This window comes from Microcaecilia unicolor, unplaced genomic scaffold, assembly GCF_901765095.1.
Source record: "Microcaecilia unicolor unplaced genomic scaffold, aMicUni1.1, whole genome shotgun sequence".
Lineage (NCBI taxonomy): Eukaryota > Metazoa > Chordata > Amphibia > Gymnophiona > Siphonopidae > Microcaecilia > Microcaecilia unicolor.
The window spans coordinates 94,234-111,369 of record NW_021963281.1 but is presented as its reverse complement, the minus strand read 5'-3'; the positions used below and the strand labels follow the sequence as shown (position 1 = coordinate 111,369).

The window sequence follows — 17,136 nt, the reverse complement described above, 5'->3', positions numbered from 1 at the left end:
GTCGCCCTTCCCACATTGAGTCCTGCCCGCCTCTGAGGCAACTTCCTATTACTGCGAGGGTGGGCGGGACTCAGGGAAGGACGACGACGTCAGCGAGATCTTCTTTACTAGCAGGGCAGACGCGAGGCGCGCTGCCTGCCACTCTCCGGCACTTCGAAAAAAAAAATGTTAAAGGCGGACCAGCGGGAGCGGAGCACCCCCCCCCCCCCCACCCGATGACACCCGGGGCGGACCGCCCCCACCGCCCCACCCTTGCTACGCCACTGCCTCTCCACTCTCATTTCTCCCTACATTCCTCCCCGGGAACTCCGTTCACTGGGTAAATCTCTCTTATCTGCACCCTTCTCCTCCTGCTAACTCCAGACTCCGTTCCTTTTATCTTGCTGCACCATATGCCTGGAATAGACTTCCTGAGCCAGTACGTCAAACTCCATCTCTGGCCGTCTTCAAATCTAAGCTAAAAGCCCACCTTTTGATGCTGCTTTTAACTCCTAACCCTTATTCACTTGTTCAGAACCCTTATTTTATCATCCTCACTTTAATATTCCCTTATCTCTTTTTTGTCCTGTTTGTCTGTCCTAATTAGATTGTAAGCTCTGTCGAGCAGGGACTGTCTCTTCACGTTCAAGTGTACAGTGCTGCGTATGTCTAGAAGCGCTATAGAAATGATAAGTAGTAGTAGTAGTATAACACTTATTGTAAGCTTCTTTGGCACAAGAAGATGTTCTTCCTGATTCTGAATTATTTAATCAACCCAAACAAATAATACAAAATATAGGAGCTCTTTTAGTAAAGCACAGTAAAATCTGGGTTTAACTCACTAAACCCAAATTTCACAGTGTTTATGGGGGGAGGGGGGTGTTGAATATTTTAATTGCAGGTCGTGCACATATGTTCTCATTAGCTTGGCACCTGCATATAATTAATTCGGGAGTACTTTCCACCTCCTAGTTTAGAAGTGCACTAGGTGCTCTTACATTAACTCTGCGTTATCCAGTTAGCACACGCTAATCATATCATTTTATTTATTATTTATTTATTAGATTTATTTACCGTCTTTTTGAAGGAGTTCACTCAAGGGGTGTACAGTAAGAATAGATCAAACATAAGCGATAGGCAATTACAGCAGTAAAAATATTCGAAAACAATACAAGTATGGCACGGTATAGCAATGTCATGTAACACAGTAGATGACGGCAGAAAAAGACCTGCACGGTCCATCCAGTCTGCCCAACAAGATAATTTCACGTGTGCTACTTTTTGTGTATACCTTACCTTGATTTGTATCTGCCATTGCAGGGCACAGACCGTATAAGTCTGCCCAGCACTAGCCCCGCCTCCCACACCAGCCCCGCCTCCCACCACACAATACGTAATAGAACATTATAATTGGTAGTGAAGGGTAAGGCAAAGTTGTAATATATAGATGGGGTAAGAAAGTAGGAAGAATTATAAAGTAAAGTGGACTGATTTGAAGAAAGTTGCAAATGGAGGAGTGGATAATACTAGCTGGATTATTATTATTATTATTAGCATTTGTAAAGCGCTACCAGACATACGCAGCACTGAACACCTGATACAAAGAGACAGTCCCTGCTCAAAAGAGCTTACAATCTAAATAATACAGACTGACAAGACAGTTACGGGTGAGGGAGTAATGGGAGCTAAAAAGCAGCAGTGAAAAGGTGGGTTTTCAGCATAGATTTGAAAACAGGTAGAGATGGAGCTAGACGTATAGCTGGATAATGCGGGTATGTCCACTCTCTGCCCACAACATACCCCCTCTGAAAATATTTTTTTTAATCACTATGCAAATAGGCAAAATACTGCAAAACACTTTAATATGTTTCTGTGGTAGCCTGTTCTCATACACTAACTGCACATCATGGGCTTAATGCTTTTTAGTAAATGGGCCTCATAGATTCAAAACAAGCCAGTTCTGCCCAGAACCTATAATCTAAATTCTTATTGCATGACTTTTCTTTCCCAGTTCTAATTTTTGCTCATTACCCCTTCATTCTTGAGTTTTATAGACAATTTATTTTGACTCTGGAGTGTTCAACTACATCCTCTGTTACTGTTTCATCCTCTCCAATATCCTTTGTGGTCCTCTTGACCTGTAGGTCAAAGATTTCTTCAGGAGGGAATCCTTTTGGTTCTGCCACTTTCACTGCCAACATATCGAGAGTTAGCACAGTGCCTGCCGGGATCTTCACTTTTGCAACCACTGACTTGCCTAGCTGTAAAAAACAAAACAACAGATTTGGCCTATGAAATACACTTTAGCATCAAGATCCATATGTACTGTACATATCCAGGAGAGTGAGCTAAGCAGGAAGGCCTTAATGTGAACATTAAAGGGATCTGAAAATACTTTAGCATAAGCACAGAATGGTTTGCATGCCTGCACATGTAAATGAAAGAATATTTAGGGATTGATATTCAGAAAAATTAAATCAGGCAGGAGACAGGCTTTTGCTGTTTAAATCGCAGTGAGCAAGCCATCCCTGGATCTTCAGTAGCACTTAACCATATAGTACTGCTGAAAATCCAGTGTGACTGCTGTGGTGCTCACTGCTGGATCTAGTTCAGGGGTGGAGTTGGAAAGGAGCCAGGAGTTTATGTGGGCACCAGTTGTATTCAGTGACTGTGCCCACATAGCTAACTGGGTGTAGAGGACCACACAAAAGGCAGTCCTAACCACTCTGTCAGCTATGTGGATACGCACTGAATATCAGCCATAAATTCATAACTTGAGGGCACAGCCGAAGAACTGCATAGTCAGTGTCAGCGTTCACTTGGAGTGGGCACAATCAAACGGGGGCACCCATCTCTAAGGGCGCCCATCTCCAGGGACGGCCCCGGGAAGGGGTGGAGCCAACCGTATTATTGACCAAGATGAGCGCCCATCTTTCGTGTCAATAATACAGTCCAGGACTGCCCAAATCCCAACATTTAGGCCAACCTTAGAGATGGGCACCCTCGGTTTTCGCCAATAATGGAAACTGAGGACGCCCATCTCAAAACGACCAAATTCAAGGCATTTGGTCATGGGAGGAGCCAGCATTCGTAATGCACTGGTCCCCTCACATGCCAGGACACCAACCGGGTACCCTAGGGGGCACTGCAGTGGACTTCATAAATTGCTCCCAGGTACATAGCTCCCTTACCTTGTGTGCTAAGCCCCCCAAATCCCCCCCCCAAAACCCACTCCCCACAACTGTACACCACTACCATAGCCCTTAGGGATGAAGGGGGGCACCTACATGCGGGTACAGTGGGTTTTGGGGGGATTTTGGAGGGCTCACATTTATCACCACAAGTGTAACAGGTAGGAGGAGGATGGGCCTGGGTCCGCCTGCCTGAAGTGCACTGCACCCACTAAAAACTGCTCCAGGGACCTGCGTACTGCTGTCATGGATCTGGGTATGACATTTCAGGCTGGCATAGAGGCTGGCAAAAAATGTTTTTTAATTTTTTGGGTGGGAGGGGGTTGGTGACCACTGGGGGAGTAATGGGAGGTCATCCCCCATTCCCTCTGGTGGTCATCTGGTCAATTGGGGCACCTTTTCGAGGCTTGGTCGTGAAAAAAATTGGACCAAGTAAAGTCGGCCAAATGCTTGTCAGGGATGCCCTTCTTTTTTTCCATTATCAGCCGAAGCCGGCCATCTCTTAACCAAGCCCACATCCCGCCTTTGGTACGCTGCCGACACACCCTGAACTTTGGCCAGCCCCGCAACGGGAAGCAGTTGACGGCCAGGGCCAGTCTTAAGGCGAGGCGACTGGAGGCGGCCGCATAGGGCCTCGCGCTCAGGGGGACCCGCGCGGCGGACCTCAGGTCGCCCCACTCCGCCCGAGCTCCAGTCCTCCCTCCCTCCCTCCCAACGGTGCGCGATGGCGGCGTGGTGGGGGTGCTCGTTCTCCGAGTCTGTTCCCGCTGCTCCCACCCTGTCCTGCCTTTAAAAAAACAATTTGGAAGCGCCGGAGTGACAGGCAGCGCCTCGCGTCTGCCCTGCTGTCTAAAAATCTCTTCGACGTCATTGGGCCTTCCCACATTGAGTCCCGCCCACCTCTGAGGTAACTTCCTATTACTGCAAGGGTGGGCGGGACTCAGTGTGGGAAGGTCCAACAATGTCGAGGAGATTTTTACTAGCAGGGAGGGCAGATGCGAGGTGCAGCCTACCACTGTACACTCAGAGCTTTTCCTCTGCCGCACCCTGAACCTCTGATGCAACATCTTTATTCACAAGGGTGGGGTGGGGCGTGGCACAGGAAATGTTCTTGGCCGTCTTGGACAGCTTGTGCTGACTGCTGCTGCTGGCAAAGAAATGAGGTTTGTTGGACCAGGTTGGGGGAGGATGAAGGAGAAGTGCTGCACACATGGGAGGGAGGGGGCTGAGGGGAGAAGAGCAAAGGTCTGGGGGTCTGAGGGAGGGTGGGGGAGAAGAGGGGAAAATGCTGTAATCATAGGAGGGGTAGCTGGGGGGAGAAGAGCAAGAGCTCTGAGGGGAGGGGGTGGCTGGGGGGAGAAGAGACATGCTGGACTCATCAGGGGTTGGCTGAGGGGAGAAGAGCAAGAGGTCTAGGGGCTGAGGGGAGAAGAGGGAAAGTGCTAGACTCATGGAGGAGGGATGAGAGAAGAAGAGGGAGAGGTCTTTGGGGCTGAGGGAAGAAGATGGAAGGTACTGGACACATAGGGTGGACTGAGAGGAAGAGAAAGAGGGAGAGATGTTGGAGGTGGATGAGGGAAGAAGAGGGAGAGGTCTTTGGGGGCTGAGGGAAGAAGATGGAAGGTACTGGACATATGAGGGGGCTGAGAAGGAGAGACGCTGGACCTGTGGGGGGAGGGGGCATGAGAGAGAGGGGAGATGTCAGACTATGGATTAGGGTGTATCTGTGTTTGTGAAACAGACATGGCTTTCAGTTGGCATTGACTGTGCAGGATCGACAAGCCCTGGAGCTGGGGCCTTGGAGCTTGGAGGGAGGGGTGGCCGGCCCTGGAGCTAGGTGGGGGTGGAGCTAGGGTGGGGCGGGGTTAGGGTGGGGGCGGGGCTAGGGTGGGGCCCCATCATATTGGTCTGCATAGGGCCCTGCACTTGCTAAGACCGGCCCTGTTGACGGCGCTCAAAATCGGTTTTCGATTATGCCGATTTGGGCGCCTCTGAGAGAAGGGCGGCCATCTCCCGATTTGTGTCGAAAGATGGCCACCCTTCTCTTTCGAAAATAAGCTGGATAGGCACAGTTCAGGAAATGCTGACTGCTGCTGCCTGAATTACAACAAACAAGGGAAATAATAAAGCATCAATACATATAATATTCACAACAAGTTATGCATTCACTGGTTGGTGACAAACACATGACTTACTTTTAAAATATGTACAGATTATATAGACAGTTTAACTCACATTTTTTCCCATTTAAGGCCTATTTATGGGAGGATACAAACCAGTGCAGAAATGTATTCATTTAGCTGTGATATAGGCATGGCCACTGCTTGCACATATTTTTATCAGCACTATTTGAACGAATAATACTATTGAATATATGTATCAACGTAAATGCCAAGGATGGTACTAATTCTAAATGGCAGCTCCTTATGAATATTAATCCTAAAGTTTTCACTGGGTACCAACAAAATGGTGAAGAAATGAAGGGGGGTCTTTATGCTATAATTTGAAGTGCCTAGGTGTGTCTCCTCTTACCTTTCTCTCTGTCATTCTGTTACTTGTCTTGGGGTTCTTTTACTAAGGTATGTTAATGGATTTAGTGCACGCTAATGAATTAGTGTGTGTTAAATGCTAAAATCTCATTGGTATACAATGAGCTTGCAGCATTTAGTGTGTGCTAATCATTAGCAAGCACTACATTCATTAGCGCAACTTAGTAAAAGACCCCCAGACATGTACAGAATGACAGAGAGAAAGGTAAGAGGAGACACACCTGGGCACTTCACAATATATCTATCCTTGTCTGCAAAAGGCAAATTGTTTCTAAGCAACAGGTTCTCAGAAGACAAAGGTCTTTCTGGTCAATTGCACTGTAACTGTGGTCAAAGATCATTGTAGGCATTCAGGCCCAGATAATCAAAAGTAAATACAGTATGGGCACTAGAGGCCATTAACGCTGGACTAGTGACCACGTTTGCCTGCGCCTCAGGATCAGAGCCAGCGAGCGCATGAAATAATGTGTTTGCCAGCTCTGACCGCTAATTGCATGCAAGTGAGGTTCTCTCGCATTCCTCCCTTAGATCAATGGGTAGTATGTCAACAAGGACACTGCTTCCACTGCAAACCCTATGCCAGCTCCAGACCTGTCAAACGTAAGCCCGCCACCCTTTCCAAACACAAGGCCCCACCCCCCAAATACTAAAAAGACCTGGTGGTCCATTCAGGGCCGGTCTTAGCAAGTGCGAGGCCCTATGCAGACCAATTTGATGGGGCCCCGCCCTAGCCCTGCCCCCATCCTAACTCCGCCCCCACCCTAGCTCCAGGCCGCCACCCGCCCTCCGAGCTCCAAGGCCCCCAGCTCCAGGGCTTCCCCCTTAGGGCCCCCAGCTCCAAGGCCTCCCTCCTCCCAGCTCCAAGGCCCCCCTCCCTCCTGGTCATTTTTTAACACCCCCCTCCAAAATCCAGTACTAGGTATGCCGAGAATACAAAACACTCAGGACCTATAGAACAATTCTACCCATACCATAAGCAGTCATTTCTACGAATCACACAAAGAAAAGGAAAACATCTTAAAACACTACAGTGAGCACTAGAACATCAATTCACCTATTGTAAAATGAAATGTAATTTGAGACCACTGGAACACGATGCACGAAGCTTGCACCCTTTCAATCAAGTAGCTAGATTTGGAGAGCATTCAAAATCAAACTTTGCACTGCAAATCCATCATCTTTCTCCTAAAACTTAATACATTTAATATCATGAATATTTACTAGTGAAAACATACAGGAAAAGCATAATCAAGGAATCTCAGGGTAATCAGGCTGACAATTATGTGCTTGTTAAAGGGGATAGGATACTTGCATCACATGCTCAACAGGGCAAGTATCTTAGATGCCAACATTTCAAAACGACTGGAGATACCAAACAGAATACAAATTACTTCTCCCGTCCCTACACACAATGAAGGCACTCGCTCAATACCCACTGCACCAACAGAACTGGCTTCTATACCAGATACATGTTTGAGTTTAGATTTCTGTAGAAAGACTTTCAGCTATTTTTAATCCAGTATACTGCGAGATTTCGAGCCCAACTTCTTAATAAAAACGAAGTAGGGGTGGTACAGAGAGCAGACAACAGCCTAGCTATAACTTCTAATACCCACTGATGAGAACCACACTGTTGTGTACGCTGTTCTCTATACACTATCCAGAAATAACTGCCGTTAAGGACAGTACTACCCGACCCCGCCTGCTCCCCTACGGCAAGCCACAACACGTACCAAAGTGCGGAAGAAGAGACCCAACTCTAATCCCATGCTCTCCTCGAGAGGCCAGCAGCAACCGCAAACACAAACTCAGCCCGCCCCTGCCTCCGATGTTCACCCGATACCACAACTCATTGGCTGCGAGTTTGTGATTGACGACATCTGCGCCAATTAAACTTAGCAAGGAAACGTCTGAAAGGGAATGACTAGGTGGTAGTTGCTTGGTTACAGTAGTAACGTTAGACGTTGAGTGTTTGACTCTGGTTTTAAATAATTTGGTTCTAAGAGTCCAACGGTACGGAAGGGAAACTTGTTTGAACAGTACAGTACAGCAGACAGGGTGGGAGCAGTGGGAGCGCAGCACCCCCCCACCCGCTGACATCCGCCCCCACCCACGCCACCGTCGCGCACTGTTTGGAGGGAGGGAGGGAGGACTGCAGCTCGGGCGGTTGGGGCAGGGCAATTTCAGGCACGCCGCGCGGGGCCCCCCTGAGCGCGAGGGCCCTATGCAGCCGCCTCGGTGCCTCGCCTTAAGACTGGCCCTGGGTCCAGTGGGACCGCTAGCCCCCACCCCCAACACTAACAAGAACCTGGTGGTCCAGTGGGACCTCTAGCCCTCCACACCCCCTCTCGCACCCCTCCCCCTCCTTTGGTGGCCTACCTCGAGGTTGGAGGAGGGAGGGATTAGCACTCCCTCCCTCCTCTGCAGGCGCCTCAAAATGGAGATGCTTCCATTAAAGGGTTAAGCCCTGCCGAGCACATCCCAGAATGCACTGGACAGGGTGCCGCCATTTTGAGGAGGCACCCGCGAGAAGGGAGGGAGTGCTAGTCCACCGCGGGGGGGGGGGGGGGGGGGAGGTTGCGCAGGAGCAGGTATGGAGGGATAGCGATCCCAATGGACCACCAGGGTTCTTGTTAGTGTTGGGGATGGGGGCTTATGTTTGACAGGTCTGGGAGAAAATCCCGGATCTGTCAAACCTCTTCTGCTGTTTGACAGGTCCAGGTTTTTTGTTTTTTTTGACAGCCTGGACTGTCAAACAACTTCTTTAGAAGGACTGTGCCTTGGAAGCATGCCGAGGCACAATCCTCTCACAGAAGTACTCCTATGATTAGAATTAATAGTGTGTCTAAATGCATTCTATTAGCTCTGATCATAGGGCTATTAATGCCCCGTGCTGTTCCACGCTAATTTTAAAATGCTGTTTGGAATAGCACGGGGCTTCTGATCATCTGCACCTCAGAGACTTGAAACTCAAGAACACCTTAATCTCAAATGCTCTTAGAATTGATAATAATTTTGGCTTTGGTGCAGTACTAATTTGTTGTGATCTCTGAGGCAATAACAGACTGTAAGATATATCTATTTCAGTGTCCAGGGTGGTCAGATGTGACTTGGGTTTTCCCCTTACATGCTTCCTTCTTGATACTATTCTTCTCATAATGTTCTTTGAAAATGTTTAATGACACGTGAGTTCCAAACAAACAGTCCTTTCTATTTTCGTCTTAAATAGAACTCTCTGCTATTCTCTTACCTGCTATATACTAGCTCTTTTCTTACTGCCCAGCAATCCAAATGTGCCTTGCTAAGTTTGTACAGCCTGAAAAACCAGCTGGTAAAGTCAATAGGACAAGATGCTATTGTAACTTTGGCATGCTCATGCTTTATAGAGGGGGTCTTTTACTAAGCCGTAGGTAGCCTTTTTAGCTCATGGAAGAAATCTGGCAGTAACACTGAGATCCCATTATATTCCTATGTCTAGGCGTTTACTGCCAGCTGGTTTCTACTGCAAGCTAAAAATGCTAAGCAGCTTAGTAAAAGACTCCAGAATGCAGACAGTATGTAATGTGCTCAGGCTATTTAGTATGTCTGGAATTTTTTTAGATTCTACTGATACTTGCTTTGATTACAGAAGCTAGAAGGATGGTTAATATATTGTCCTTCTAAATTTCTCCAGTCCTCTTCTAGTTGTGTGCAAGAGTCTATTTCAGGATGACTAGCTGTGGAGATTAGGGGTAGGATCCAGCCACAGAAGCAGAGCACTAGAAGCTGCTCCGGTCACAGAAAGGAAAGTGATAAACCGGGCAAATTAACATGCTGTAGAAATTAAGTTTTTCATGTGGAAAATGAAAGAGAAATGAAGCCATGGGAAAAGCAGTGACAACAGTTTGCAGCATTCAAAAACTGATTCACAGTAACAATAATTACTGAACTGAACTTTTCAAACCTTTCATCTCCTTTCTCGATCACAATACATAAGAAGCAACACAGATATAAATATACACACATACACACACACGTGTAAATATTCATGCACACAAAAGCAAGCATGTACAGAAATACATGCAAACAAACAAAATAGAAACACACAGGTAAATATACAAAACAAAGATATACATAACACACAGACAAAACACGGGTACAAAATATATGCACACACAAGAGTTGGAAAGAATTCCATGAGTCATGCTCTAAGTACTTTCCCCACTTGTTTATCATTCATTAAGGGGGTCTTTACTAAGCCGCAGTAGTGTTTTGTTTTGTTTTTTTGCTTGTGGTAGAATCAGCTGGTGGTAAACACAGAGATGCCCATTATATTCCTATGGGTGTCTAGGCGTTACTGCCAGCTGATTTCTACTGCAAGCCAAAAGCAGTACCGCAGCTTAGTATAAGACCCCCTTAGTGGCTTTTCTCTTTTTAACTTGCGGCTCAATATTCAAAATAAAGGGAACTCCTAAATTTGTGTTCCTAAATGTGTGCGCTATTTTCAGCCAAACTTGGGAGCCCAAAGGGTTCTTTTACTAAGGTGCGCTGAAAAATGGCCTGCAGTAGTGTATGCACAGGTTTTGGGCATGCGCAGATCCATTTTCCAGCGTGCCTGTAAAAAGTGCCTTTTTAAAAATTTTGCTGAAAATGGATGTGGCAAAATAAAAATTGGTGCACATCCATTTTGGGTCTCAGACCTTACCGCCAGCCATTGACTTAGCGGTAAGTCTCTCACATTAACCATGCGCTAATCACCCACGTACCACCTGATTTTTGACATGCACCAGAAAATAAAATATATTTTCTGGATCATGTCGCGGACACGTGTCAAAAATAAAATTACCACACGGGCCACACAGTAGCCGGGTGGTAACTCCGAATTTGCATGTGTTGGGTGTGTGTAGGCGCCTAAGTGGCTTAGTAAAAGGGCCCTTAAGTTTTCAGCTTAAAATGTATCTTAATTTAGGAGCTTAAAATTTATCAGGTGAATATTCAGCCAGTGGTAGTCAGCTTTAGCACATCCTTCTTTAGACCACTTTTGCTGCATTAAACACACACTAGTGCCTAACACGACCTAGAAAAAAGGGCCCTTTAGTCAGTTATCTTGGTCAATTTTCAAAGGCTTTACTCTGGCCAGCTATATTCTTTTGAAGTCTGCTAGACCCCTTTGAATATTGATCTCAATGATTACTAAATTCAGAGCTGCTTTCTGGAGAATTTGTCTGACCTGCTGATTATGAATATACAAGGATAAATACCTTCTCTTTACAGGAAATTTCACAGGGCAGTAGCTGTTTGATTGGAGACCCAATCGCCTTCTCCACAGTGCGGATGGATTTCACTAATTCAGCTAATTCATTGGCTCCAGAGAAGCTGCATGATCACTTCCTTTCCAGGTTTTGTCCAAGGTCACATGACGCTCCACGACCTTTGCACCCATGGCTACAGCAGCTATTGTTATGGCAATACCAGTTTCATGCCCAGAGTATCCAATGGGAATATCAGGAAATTCAGATTGATATGCCTTCAAAAAATATGTAAATTTTATTTCTTTAACATCATTTATGACCTGTCAAAAATTCTAGTGTAGGAATAGTATAATATTGATGATAGTGATCAATTTGTTAGTGTTTTTAAGTATACTGTCAGTATGTTGGATTACTCATTCTTTAGGTACACAAAACATGTGAATTAAATCATTTGTACAAGTGTTCTTCAATGCAAGGCCCAGGGGCCAATGGCAGCCCCTGGAGACCTCTGGGATGGCCCCATTGTCTTTCTGAGTTTTTTTGGTTTTGTTTTGTTTTTTTGCCACTCTGCCTCTCTACACAGGCCTAGGACAAAAAGGGGAAAGTGGGTGGAGGGAAGAACCGCATTCTTGAAGGACAAGGCATTTCTCAATAGACAAAAGAGAATGCATTTGGAAATGCTCACAATCTTGAGGATACCACTCATTGAAGTTTGTAGGTGAGCTGGTGGGGATGGATGTCATTGACACACACTGGTCAGCAGTGTTGTGACCCCACATATTGGTGGCTCTCCTTCAGCTCATTAAAATACAAAGTGGCCCCAGCTAAAAAAATTAATGAAGTCCGCTGCTTTATACCGTTAGAACATTGCTTAAACAGAACCTGCTTTATATCTTTTCAAAAGTAAGTCCTATTCTAACTGAAGTGACACTGGGAGTTTTTTCACAACTGTGGACCAGTGACCTGAAGCACACATGCTCCTGTAAAAGCTTTACACATTACTTTCAATGGTGGAAAAAGAAATTGACCCTGCTGTGACAATCATAAGGTATGAGAGTGAATTATTGATTGCATATAAACTGTCATCATGCCATATTGTGCCTTAGGGATTTAGAATTAATTCAGGCATTTATAGGCAACTTATAGGCATAATGAGATGTCATGATATGGTCAAATCGAGCATATCCAGTCAGCATACAGGTTGTGGCATAATTCATAATAAATATCTAGTAAGTATACAGACACAAGTAAGTCATAGTAAGTAGCATTGCAATAATCTTTGGCTGTCAAACATAATGATTGTAGCATGGAACAAAAATTAGGTATCACAATAATAGGTTACAGCCTTCATTAACATACCAAATTTAAAAAACAAATTCTAAACATCTATGAATCTGATGTTTCATATTTAATATGGAGTCTAAAATAACTGCTAAGTAACATATTTCTTTGTGAAAAGGCCACATCCATTTGGACACATCACTCAAACAATCAGCAAGAACCATCACTGGTTAGCTAAACATATAGGGGAGAAATAAAAATTAAAATAACGTCCATCTAGAGCCTATAGGAGACCACATGTTTCCAGAATAGTGGTAACAATAAATATTAAATTTGCCAATTAAGTGGTTTCCTGGGGCACCCAGTTTGCAATGGCTTTCACATTATCAACTCCTCCAAAATGTTACAACCGTCCCTTAGGGGGTCTTTTACAAGGCCATGCTAGTGTTTTATAGCTTGTGGTAAAAATCAACTGGCGGTAAACTTTGAGATAACCATTATATTCCTATGGGCATCTAAATGTTTTCCGCCAGCTGATTTTTACTGCAAGCTAAAAACAGTAGTGTGGCTTTGTAAAACAGAGCCAACTAATAACAGATTGACCAATTTCAATTTCACCCAATCTATGAATATTTTATGGTCCAGAGTGTCAAAGGATGTATTCATAAGGGAATCTCTCAGGGCTCTGCTCTCTCAGCTCTGTTTTTGATATGTATTACCATCCTTTCTGTGGAGAACATTTGAATCTCTTTACCACATGTACACTGGCAAAATTATGATGTACCTGTCAAGTACTTCTGATGTGAGTACTGTCATTGCTGAGAATAATCTGAAGACCTCCTACTGCCATTGGTTTGATCTTACATTAATATTATGATATTGTTCGTTTGTTATAATGTTACAGTAGGAAATTCTAACTTAAGTTAACATCTCTGGTCAGGTAATTGCTATCACATGTAAGGCCCGATATTGGCATCCTGGTGGATGTAGATTTTTCTTTCAAATTACTTACGCAGATAATACAGATGAAGTTTTGTTTGTTTGTTTGTTTTTTTACTTAAAGATGCATGTTGAGAAGTGTTGTTGTTTTTTACATTTCTCCTCCCTTCTTTTACGCTTTTTAAAGTATGTACATTATTACACAGGTTTATATTATATTGTTCTTCTGTAATTAAATCAATAAAAATATTAAGACTAAAAAAATGGTTCCAGCCCCAAGCCTGGGACACATAACATCAGCTGTACCTGATACTGAGCATAGAGAAGGATAGTAGGAGGGGTGAGGGGAGAGGAGGGGAAGGTGTGACTTGGAGATAACTTAGGTTAAAGGTAGCATTAGGTGTGATTTGTGGGACTGTGTAAAGAAACAGATTGGTTGTTTGTGTGTTTTGGCAGGCTGTGGGCAGTTGTGTGAGAGTGAGTGAAAAGGGCTGCTAGTGCATGTGAGAAAATCTATGTGAAGAAATTTGCGTGCAAGTTAGTGAGAAGAATTGAGAATTTGTCTTCTTTATCTGTGGGAATCCTTGGGTTTTGTTAAGTTAATTTCAGAGGTTGTATGGCTGAGCTGTATTTGTGTTTACCTGTGAGAGGGGGAGAAGTTGCACCTCGAGTTTCTTTTCTTTTATCAGCTGTTTTTCACTGTTGTGCATCTATGCTTTGTGCAGTATTTGGAAGGATTGTGCTGAGCTGGAGGTCAGTATCACTAGTATGCTTTGGCAGCAGTGGTCTCAGAGACTGTCAGCTGCTCTGTAGGGCTTTGGGGAGTTTCTGGGGCCTTTTGTGCCATTCAGTGCACTCCCTTCTGGTTTGTTGCTTGGGTTATCTGGGGAGAGGGCCAGAGGGGGGAGCGCGAACTGGTGGGCTTGGACGAGTCAGGTTAGTGTTGAGTTAGCTGTTTTGCTGGCCTCTCTAGTTGATGAGTGAGTACAAAAGAGAGGGTTCCAAGTACATCAGGAAACAGAAAGCACAAGTGGACCTCTAGAAACAGGACAAAGAGAATGCTTTATTGAAAGGACCCAACATGGGCTATGTTTCAATGACCAAGTGCCTGCATCAGGGGTCTAGCAAAATACTGCGGCCACCTGAAGTAACTTCCTGTTTTGCTCAGGCAGCCGCAGTAAAGGGAAGAGGTGGGTGCCAGTGATGGCAGGGCAGCATATGGGGATCGTCACTGTGACGAGGTAAAACGCCAGGGGTGCGGCATGTTAGCTCCGCCTCAGGCGCATCTTGCCTTGGTTTGGGGCGGCCCTGTGTTCAAGCATATAATCTCCCTGAGAAGTGCCTTAATTCTTGAGCTTTGAAATTAACGAAGGAGCTGAGGAGACTGCTATCCACAGAAAGGGCTGCCAGTAGACAAGATCTCTAGGTTCTGAGCTGTAGGAGAGCTGTTCTGTCCGGCACCATTTCTAATCAATCCTGTTGTCCTCAGAAACATCTGTTTATAGGAGAGCAACATTGCTGTAGAAGCCAGAAAGTATATGCAATGAAAGAACATGACTATTTTACATAACTCAGGTAAAACTGCACATGTTCTTGTCATTATACAATGTATGTACCACCAATGTCCCTATACTCATTTAACCCCTCTTTTCAAGTTACTCCATTGACTTCCTCTCCATTTCCATATACAGTTCAAGTTTCTCTTACTGGCTTACAAGTGGATTCATTCTGCAGCTCCTCAATAATCTCTCCCTACATCCCTCCCTGGGAACTCCATTCTTCAGATGTCTCTCATATCTGTACCCTTCTCATCCACTGCCAACTCCAGATTCCATTCCTTCCATCTTGCTGCACCATCCCCCTGATTCTATAAAAGTCACCAAAAATTGCATTTGCAAATTTAGGCAGATTTACGTGCACAATTTAATAGAATCACAAGCCAATTAGTGCCAATAATTGGCTATCAACCAATTATTGGCACTAAGATTTAGTTGGGACTATTGCGTGTAAATTTAAGTACAGGATCTGTACCCAAAATTTATGCACAGCCCCCCCCCCCCCCCCCAAAAAAAAAGAGGGCACAGAAATAGGAGGATCATGGATTTGGGGACTGACTGGGGGCATAGTTTTGATTTACACATATATTTATAGATTATGGGTGCTCCGCATGTAAATATAGGAGTGGCCATTTGCACCAGTTTCATTGGTACAAATGGCAGTGCCTAAATTTACACAAGACACAGCGAAAATGACACAAATAATAGGTCTCTTGAGAGTGTTCTCGCACAGCAGTTTCATTCACACCAGTTTTTTATGCTGGTTTTATATCGATTGGTACACTGTCCTTTTTATCAAGAAGCCTTTGAGAGACTGAAAAGACTCCTGAGGCAGCCAATTGTCCGAAACACAGCCTGCCGAGTCTTTAAGTTACACGATAAATCTGGACTAATCAAGCATTGCCAAGAGACCTGTTATTTGTGTCATCTTTGTTGCGTCTTGTGTGATTTTGAGTGTGTGAAGATTAGTTTTCTTCTTTGTTTACATCAGAGCCTAAATTTACGCATGACATCTCTGCTTACATAAATCCTGGTGTGTAGATTTAGGCGCAGAGGGCCATATTCTATAACTACACACGTAAATTTCAGAACACCCATGAAATGCATATTTCCCCACACATAACCACACCCCTTTTGTCTGTGCACATTAGACTTTAGGCACAATGCATTACAGAATATGCCTACTGAGTTATGTGCATAAATTCTAATTGTTGCCAATTAGTGCTCATTATTGCTTAAGTGCTGTTATCAATGCTAATTAGCTTGTTAAGCCAATTAAGTTACGCTGTTATAGAATCCACCTAGATTCCGATGTGGATCTCTAGGCACACTATATAGAATCTGGGGGACAATAGGTATAGACTATAATAATGCAAATAGAATTTTGAAACACCCATGACCAGTCCATTCCGTGCCCATAACCATGCTCCCTTTTCAACTATGTGACTTAGAATTTACACGCATAATGTTACAGAATACACTTAGGGCTTCTTTTACAAAGCTGTGCTACTGATTCTCAGTGCAGCAAATGAGAGAAAGCCCATTCAATTCCTATAGGCTTCCTCTCATTTGCCACTCGGCTTTGCAAAAGAAGCTCTTAGTGAGTTGTGCATGTAAATCTTAATTAATGCCAATTAGTGCTGACAATTGCTTAACATCCAATTAACAGTGCTGATTAGCTAGTTAACCAATTAAGTTACGCGCATTGTTGTAGAATATGCTTTGATTTCTGCACAGAAATTAAGGCTCAATACATAGAATTTGGGGGTTTGTATGTGAACATTGACTCCTGCACATAAGCATGTATAATGTCCATGGCTTCATTTAAGACATGATTCTAGCAGCTTTACTGAGGCAATTTTATAAAGTTACTTCATGTCGAACAGATGCAGCTTGATGCATGACTGCATTCTGACAAATCCCACTACTTTACTTCTCACTATTTGTAGAAATAGAAACATGAAGGCAGATAAGGACTGAAAAAGTAAAAGAGAGGCATGTTGTGCATTGTGTTCAACTGTGTGCTTTCTCCTCATTTTGTGAGATCTTGTATAGAAATAATAAGGTTTAAGCAAATTTAAAATCTAATGTTAGGATTTCTGGCTCTTAGGATGCAAGTTCCTCCATATCTTGCATCTTTAACTATTCCTTATTCCCCAGCCCATGCTCTTAGGTCCATTGATCAGAGGATGGTCCTAACTGGCCATGAGTTGCGCACTTCGAATCCACAAGACACAGTGCTTTCTTTTTCACTGCCCGGGGGATCTGGAACTTGCTTCCTTTAAACAGTCATAGTGAACTTTTTTAAGCCTTTAAATCTAAATTGAAAGCATGGTTTTTGCAAGCTTTGAGCCTTGAGTCGGGTCAGGTGGGATTCAGTGCACTACCTTACATGTGAAGTGTTTTTCCT

At 44.4% G+C, this 17,136-nt stretch overlaps 1 pseudogene; it reads right to left on the bottom strand.

Annotated features, from left to right (window-relative positions):
- Positions 1 to 1,809: 1,809 nt before the first annotated feature.
- Positions 1,810 to 17,136, bottom strand: part of LOC115459143 — a 32,792-nt pseudogene continuing 17,465 nt past the window's right edge.